We start from the raw sequence: 9075 nt of genomic DNA, 5'->3' as shown, positions 1-9075 counted from the left end.
AAAATCTGTCATCTGTATCTAAGCCGACCTAAACGTGACACTGGTCCCGCAACAATATGGATCTCTGGAATGGGTCCAGAAAAGACGCGAGAACAGCTTCTTCCCTGCTGCCATCAGACTTTTGAATGGACCTACCTCACATTAAGTTGATCTTTCTCTACACCCTAGCTATGACTGTAACACTACACTCTGCATTCTTTCCTCCCCTTCTCTATGAACAATGTGCTTTGTCTATAAGGTGCGCAAGAAACAATACTTTTCACTGTGTACCAGTACATGTGACTATAATAAATCAAATCCAACAAAAACACTCAGTTGTTTCAAACAGACTCCTAGCTGCAGCAGTTTAAGGAGAGTTAGGCTCACCGTCTCTCCTCCATTCTTACAAAGCCAGTGCTCCCTGTGGACCAGGCAAGCCCAAATCCATCACCCATTCCTAAAACACCAATTCAAACTGAATCTAATCCATAGTTCCCACATCGTTCTGGGGACCCAGTAGGTGGTGGAGTTTTAATTCAATAAAAAGTATCTGGAATAAAGAATCTACTGATGACCATGAAACCATTGTTGATTGTTGGAGAAACCCACCTGGTTCACTAACGTCCTTTAGGGAAGGAAATCTGCCGTCCTTACTCAGTCTGGCCTATATGTGACTCCGGAGACACAGCAATGTGGTTGACTTTTGACTGCCCTCCAAGGACAACCAGTGATGGGCAATAAATGCTGACCAGACTGGCTTCCAAGCTGACAAGGAAAGGCATCGCACCCCACCCTGCACTTGATTTTAACTAAAGGTTAAACCAAGACTGGGCAATAATAGCCGCCCACTTCTCTAGATTCGGTAAAGTTCCACCAATGCTGGGTAGGATTCTATTTTTAAAAAGTGTCCCTTTGGTCTCATAGTCTGATAATTTCACAATTAATCTGATTTTGATTCCAAACCTCCTAAAAAATACCCTGGTCACAGGATTGGTGATCCTTGCACTTTAAGCAGCCCTGATCAATGGAAGGGAGTTTGAGGTTACAAAAAAAAACCTTGCCTGCAAAATTTGCAAAGAAACCAGACGGGGTGAACAAAATTCTGAGCCCAGTTTGAGCTGTCAGTGTTGCTCCATTGAAGCGGGACAGTGTCCTGAATCACAGCACCCTCTGCTTGCCCGCCTCTGCTACTGCTGCCTCTCTGACTAACTGTTGCACGGAATTTGGACAGAAGCCGAGTGTTTGAGCTGCTTTCAAACATCTCCCTGCGATTAAGATTCTGTCACCTCCAGGCTGACAGTTCAGCAGTAACTTTCCTTCTTTCCCTCTCTACAGCTCCTTGCCAAACAGCTTCATTTGGATTCTCAACCTCGGATCCGTTTCAAAATGCTTGTGATGTGATATTTATATTCCCCTCGGGAGGAGGGGAATACTGCCTGCGGATAGAGAGAGAGAGTGCAGAGCTCGGTGCTGTAGCCCATGTTATAGGTGGGTGTGTGTAGCGGGGGGTTTAGGGGGTGGAAAGGCTGATTCCCAGCAGGGAGGGTCCACTCTGCCATCTGGAAGGCCAATCAGGAGCTCTGTGCCATTTCAGACTGATTCTGAGATAAGGGATTGGCTGCCACTTGGGGGAACTCTGCAACTTTTAAGGATTAGTGTGCATTCTATTCTGCTCAAAGGGCAGAGCGTTAAACAGCTGGAATGGGGAACTGTCACTATGGAAACAACATTTCTCAAAGTTCAGGAAAAATTAAGATACTTTGGTTGAAGCTGTAACAATATTATTCGGGTAGAACTGACTTTAAACCAAAAAGAAAATACGGTTTGTGTTTCCCAGCATGTTGGAAACGTTTAACTTTGTTCCCTCTCGTTTGCCACGATAATGGATATTTCAGATTTAGATATGGAGGATTTTTGTGTTATGTATTAAAACTAGAACTAACTGACTCAGTATGAGCACTGCCCAAACTCCAGCCATCGGCTGTGCTGCTTAACCTCTTCGCTGGTTTCAGGCAGCTCCGAAGAAGAATTGCTCACTCAAGTGATGTTTGTTCTTATAAAGGGAAAATGTTGTACTGTTACTTTAGCAATAACTCCTCTTGCATCTTTCCGGACCTGTGACTAATTCAGGGGCACTATTTATCAAAAAACACAGACCAATGCAACACTCCTCTTTCAACATCCCTGACTTTTGACATATCCCGGTTTTCTACATTTAATTTATTTTCGGTCTCACATCAATCTTCAGCTTAACGCACCTGAAGGATACAATCAACTTTCATTTAAAAAAAAACCATTAGAATTGAACAGACTAAATTCAGCTTCAGAGAAAATGAACAAGTGACGATTCCTAAACAACAACCTCGATTGAAATGTTTGATTTCGCCAATGTTTATCTTTCTACAAAAGAAACCCCTGAGTTTTATCACTGGACAGCAGGCTACGGTGAGACGTGGAAATGATAAGCTACAACACAATGTTTTGAAGGTCATATTTGAAAATAGAATCCATCAATAGAACTCCATCTGAAGATTTTTAATATGTTAATTCTCCACAAGGTACAACATTCTGGAAACAATTCCAGCCACAATGCCTAGAACACCCCTACAATGATGATAGTGTGTGTACTAATGGAAAGGCAGAGTCATATTTACATAGCGTCTTTCAAGAGTTTGAGATGTCCTAAAGTATTTTACAGCAATGAAGTCATTTCAAGGTGTAACAATTGTTATAATGTAGGAAACCAACAGCAGTCAATTTGCACAGATTCCACAAATGGATTGAAATAAAGGTGCAGCAATATTTTACTGATGTTAATTAAGGAATAAATACTGTTCCGAATACCAGGGATAATTCACCTGATCTTCTTCCAGTAGTATAATGGGGTCTTTTACCTCCTCGGGAGAGAAGACAGGCCTTGGTTTAGCCAAAAGCTAGAATATTGTGATGCTTTTGATTTTCACTGCAATTATTTCCCTCCTGATGTGAACACTTTCAGTTGGACTCAGTTACCAACATGGCAGAACTCCAGTAATTTTTTTTGTTTATATATCCAACTCAGTCTAATCAAAGTCCAATTCAGAGTGTCATCAAGTGAGACATCCCCGATCCAAGCTGACAGGATAGGGCTCTCACCTCCTGTCTTGGGCTTGATCTACATGATCTAAGCTGATTGGAGTAGGCATAGCTCCTCCTCCAAGGCTTGATCTCATTTCCATCTTAGCCAAAAGGCCAAGATGCCGCTTTTAAAATTTGTTTCAAATGAAGCCACAATGTAACCTAATGACTTCAACCAAGTACTACACTTGATGTCGATACTACACTTGATCTTAGCCAAAAGGCCGAGAAGCAGGACTCCAGTATTTGATGTAACTTCTCTTGATAAAAAGAGATTATTTCCTCAGGTGGATGTAGCTGTTACTAGGGGTCATAACTATAAGGTTCATGGTAGGAGATATAGGAGGGATGTCCGAGGTAAATTCTTCACTCAGAGAGTGGTTGGGGTGTGGAATACACTGCCTGCTGTGATAGTGGAGTCGGAAACTTTAGGAACTTTCAAGAGGTTATTGGATAGGCATATGGAGCACACCAGAATGATAGAGAGTGGGATAGCTTGATTTTGGGTTTGGATATAGCTCGGCACAACATTGAGGGCCAAAGGGCCTGTAATGTGCTGCACTGTTCTATGTTTCAAAAGCCTTGTTTGAACAATGTGTTCCGATAAATATGACTCTAATGATTATTCCAAGGTATTTTGCCACAAAAATTAATGTTACAGTAAGGGAGGTGGCTGAAATGATTGTCAAACGATGAAGTTTCCAGGAGGCTGATAGAAGAGAGGAAGGGTTTAGGAAAGATAGTCTGGCCAGCAAGTTCATTCACCAGTTATTAAAGTGGAAGGCTGGTGGTGTTGCATTCAGAGGTGACCAGAGTTTGGAGAAGTAAAGGACATACATTAGCCCATTGGCCACAAGGAAGTTGCAGAGGGACATAGAATTATAGAATTCCTACAGTACAAAAAGAGGCCATTCAGCCCATTGAGCCTGCAAAAACAACAATCCCACCCAGGCCTTATCCCCACAACCCCACTATTTACCCTGCTAATCCCCCTGACATTAATGGACAATTTAGCATGGCTAATCAACCTAACCTGCACAGTTTTGGAGTGTGGGAGAAAACCCACACAGACAGGGGGAAAATGTGTAAACTGCACACAGTTACACAAGGCCAGAATTGAACCTGGATCCTGGCACTGTGACAGCAGTGCCAACCACTGTGCCACCATGCCATCCATGATTTTGCCATGAAGGATCTTGAACGAGTGAGCAAAAGGATTCAACCACTGAAATTATCACAACCAATTTCAATCCTGTCTTCACAGAAAGTCCATATCCACCTCTGGGGAGGAAGACAAGTCAGGTTAAATGTCAAGTCCAATCCTTCAAAGAGGAAATCCATAAATCATCCTCTATGGTGAAACAATGTAGATAATTTCCAAAGCGGAAAGCTGGACTGAATTAGTATGTTACTGTACATACTAATGTACAGACTGGGTCTGTAGTCGTTGGAGTTTAGAAGGATGAGGGGGGATCTTATAGAGACGTATAAGATAATGAAGGGGATGGATAGGGTAGAGGTAGAGAGATTCTTCCCGCTCAGAAAGGACAGCAGGACTAGAGGGCACAGCCTCAAGATAAGGGGGGAGCAGTTTAAAACAGAGTTGAGGAGGAACTTCTTCACTCAAAGGGTGGTGAATCTCTGGAATTCTCTGCCTGTTGAAGTGGTGGAGGCTGCCTCGCTAAATATATTTAAGACATGGGTAGATAGGTTTTTGGTAGGCAAGGGAATTAAGGGTTATGGGGAGAAAGCGGGAAAGTGGAACTGAGCCACTTCAGATCAGCCATGATCTTATTGAATGGCGGGGCAGGCTCGAAGGGCTAGATGGCCTACTCCTGCTCCTATTTCTTATGTTCTTACGTACATGGATGTCGAAGGATTTCTCTGGTCTCTTTCAGTAGCTGCCCTGATCTGTGTGTACTGGGAGTTGCTCAAGTGATACCATTACTAATGCATCTCAATGATTAATATATTTTGCTGATATTTCTGTGTATTAAGATGAGTAGGCTGATGACAAGCGGACAGTGAGCACTGATGCTTGGTGAAGATGGTGCTTGGTGAAAAATTCCTTTCTGCACCATTTTTCAGATCACTTCAGTTAATTGGAGTCAGCTTGTTGAAGTTAAGGATGAACAAGTCTTACTGGTTTGATCAGATACAATCTTGTCGTTTCTTTCAATGACTTGGAGTGTTTTCAAAGGAAACTACATGCCAGATTTTGAGAATTGATGTCAGTGCTCAGTTTATAAAACTCACTCTTTTGAATGTGAACATCGTGGGCAAGATTGGCATCTATTGCCAACTTGTTACCCTCAGGAAGCAGCTGATGTTGGGCATTCTTCTTGAACTGCAAATACTGTGTAGAAACAATTAAGTGTCTCATTAGATCACTGAAATGTCAACTAAGATTCATTTACATTGGTGTGAGATTGGAGTCACATATAGACCCAGGCAGCTTTCCTTTCCTGAGGGGCATTAGTGAACATGATAATTTTATAGTAATCCTGCTCCTGTCAAAGCAGTGCTTCCCCAAGGTCATCCATGAACTAGGAGAGCTAAAAGGGGCCATGAAATGTCTCCAGCAAACAGGGTCAAGGAAAATCCCAAGGCTTTTTATTCATATAGTAAGAGAAAGAGGGTAGCAAGAGAAAGAGTAGGCCAATGGAGGGAAGTTATGCATGGAGTCATGGGGGAAGTGGGTGAGATCTTTAGTGAGTACTTTGTATCAGTATTCACCAAGGAGAGGGACATGACGGATGTTGAGGGATAGGCGTATGAACGCTCTAGAGAATGTCAATACATCAAAGGAGGAAGTGTTGGATATCCTAAGTTGCATTAAGGTAGACACATCCCCAAGGCTGGATGGGATCTATCCCAGGTTACTGCAGGAGGCAAGGGAAGAAATAGCTGGGGCCTTAACAGATATCTTCACATCCTCTCCGACCACAGATGAGATTCCAGAGGACTAAAGAATAGCCAATATTGTTCCCTTGTTTAAAAAAGGAAGCAGGGATAATCCAGGAAATTATACGCCAGTGAGCGTGACATCAGCGGTGGGGAAGCTTTTGGAGAAGAACTAAGGGACAGGATATATGCACATTTGGAAAAAGATGTACTATTTATTGACAGGCAGCATGGTTTTGTACAGGGAAGGTCATGTCTCACCAACTTGATTGAGTTTTTTGAAGTGGTGACAAAGATAATTGATGAGGGAAGGGTTGTGGATATAGTTTATATGGAATTTAGTAAGGCATTTGACAAGGTACCATATGGCAGACTGATACAAAAACTAAAATTAGGGTGGGCTGGCTAGATGGATACAGAATTGGTTTGGTTAAAGAAGACAGAAACAACAGTGGAAGGATATTTTTCAGAATGGAGATCTGTAGCTAGTGGTGTTCTGCAGGGATCAGTACTGGGACCTCTGTTGTTTGTAGTATATTTAAATGATCTGGAGGAAAATGTGGGTGGTCTGATTAGTAAGTTTGTGGATCACACGGAGATTGGTGGAGTTGCTGATAGTGCCAGGGATTGTCAGAGCATACAGCAGGGTATAGATAGATTGGAGACTTGGGCACAGGAATGGCAGGTGGAGTTTAATCCGGACAAATGTGAGGTGATGCATTTTGGAAGATCAAATTTAGGTATGAATTATATTGCAAATAACAGAACTCTTTAGGAACATTAACATACAGAGGGATCTGGCTGTGCAAGTCCACAGTTCTCTAAAAGTGGCAACATAGATGGCCAAGGTGATTAAGAAGGCATTTGGCATGCTTGCCTTCATCAGTTAGGGAATTGAGCACAAGAGTTGGGAAAACATGTTGCAGCTATATAAAACCTTGATTAGGCTGTATTTGGATATTGCATGCAGTTCTGGTCACCACACTACCAGGAGGACATGGAAGGTTTGGAGAGAGTGCAAAGAAGGTTCACCAGGATGTTACCTGGTCTCGAGAGTGTTGGCTATGAAGAGAATTGAATAAACTAGGATTGCTTTCACTGAAAGACGGAGGCTAAGGGGAGACCTGATAGAGGTCTATGAAATTATGAGAGGCATAGACAGGATGGTTATTCAGAGGCTTTTTCCCTTGTTGGAAGTGTCATTTACAAGGGGCACTGGTTCAAGGTGAGAGGGGGAAAGTTTAAGGGAGATGTGCGGGGGAAGTTTTACATGCAGAGTAGCAGGTGCCTGGAATGCGCTGCCAGAGAAGTTGGTGGAAGCAACATTAGCAACATTTAAGAGGCATCTGGGTGGGTACATGAATAGGGAGGAAATAGAGGGATACAGACCGAGTAAGGGCAGGAGGTTTTTTATTAGTTTAGTTTGGGCACCATGATCAGTGCAGGCTTGGAGGGTCAGAGGGCCTGTCCCTGTGCTGTACTTTTCTTTTCTGTTTGTTCTTTATGAACGATTAATCCAGAATACCTATCTGCCTGCGTAGTGAAAATCATTCCAAATTCTTTGGACTCACTGAACCAAGCTGACAGTTTGTTGATATTCAAACTTAAAAGGCACTTCATAAAATCATAGGATCCCTACAGTGCAGAAGGAGGCTATTTGGACCATTGAGCCTGCACCAACAACTTTATTCACTATGGAATCTAAACTGCTCATACCATATGTTTGTTCTGTATAATAATTCTAAAAATATTCATCTTTTTGGACGTTCCAGCATGGTAAGTGGTCACTTAGTGAAATGTTCCAAAGGAGGAGAGGATTGTGGGATGTAAAATGGAGGAAAGGAAGTGCCAATGTGATGTAAGGGGGGGGGTGGTGTTGGGGGAGGGGGCAGGCAGGGTGATAGGAGTTTGGGTCAGGGATCATAAAATCATGGACTTCAGTATCACAGATTGTGATTGGTGTAAACCTGAGTATTGAGGCCTTGGGCTGAAGGCTTGTCTACTACTAACAAGTATGTGAAATGTGAGAAGAGGGATCTATCCCCTGGAAACCATTGATTAATAGATTTGAGGTTCGACCGTACAGAGTGGGTATGAGTCTGGGGGAGGAATGGCAGAGGAAAAGTACATTGCCATGTATGGCCCAAAACAAATGAAGCATAATGAAGAACATGCCCTGTCTACATCAACAGGGATGAAGTAGAAAGGGTCGAGAATTTCAAGTTTTTAGGTGTCCAGATCACCAACAACCTGTCCTGGTCCCCTCGATGCTGACACTATAGTTAAGAAAGCCCACACCACCTCTACTTTCTCAGAAGACTGAGGAAATTTGGCATGTCAGTTACAACTTTTACAGATGCACCATAGAAAGCGTTCTTTCTAGTTGTATCACAGCTTGGAATGACTCCTGCTCTGCCCAAGACCACAAAGAACTACAAAAGGTCGTGAATGAAGCCGAATCCATCGTGCAAACCAGCCTCCCATTCAAGTGTTGACTCTGTCTACACTTCCTGCTACATCAGCAAAGCAGCCTGCATAATTAAGGACATTCTCTCTTCCATCTTCTTCTGTCAGAAAAACGATATAAAAGTCTGAGGTCACGCACCACCTGACTCAAGAATAGCTTCTTCCCCACTGCCGTCAGACTTTTGAATGGATTTACCTTGCATTAAGTTGATCTTTCTCTACATCCTAACTACAACTGTGACACTACATTCTGCACGCCTTCATTTCCTTCTTATGAACAGTATGCTTTGTCTGTTTCGTGCACAAGAAACAATACTTTTCACTGTGTGGGAATACATGTGACAATAAAAAATCAGATCAAATCAAATAGACTAAAACCGGTGAGTTTTGAGCAGTATCTGTCTCCCCAAAACCAGAAGAAAATCCTAAGAATTGTTTAAAACTCTTGAGAAACTTCTGCTGGTAAATAAATTGGTAAGTGGTCTTTGATATCTCATGATATTAATTCAGCAAGTAGCCAGAAGCCTGAAACTACAATTTCCTGCCATAATGCCACTGTCTGGAGAAAAATAGCCTTGGAAATAGTAGATCCATTGGTGGTTATTTTCC

At 42.5% G+C, this 9075-nt stretch overlaps 1 pseudogene; it reads right to left on the bottom strand.

The window, feature by feature from the left end:
• Positions 1 to 3127: 3127 nt before the first annotated feature.
• On the bottom strand, positions 3128 to 3332 carry LOC145342725 (U2 spliceosomal RNA; annotated as a pseudogene).
• Positions 3333 to 9075: the final 5743 nt, after the last annotated feature.

Source organism: Carcharhinus amblyrhynchos, chromosome 4 (assembly GCF_965287045.1).
Source record: "Carcharhinus amblyrhynchos chromosome 4, sCarAmb.v2.hapA, whole genome shotgun sequence".
NCBI classification, from domain to species: Eukaryota; Metazoa; Chordata; class Chondrichthyes; order Carcharhiniformes; family Carcharhinidae; genus Carcharhinus; species Carcharhinus amblyrhynchos.
The sequence above is the reverse complement of the archived record's forward strand: the minus strand, read 5'-3'. Positions and strand labels throughout refer to the sequence as shown.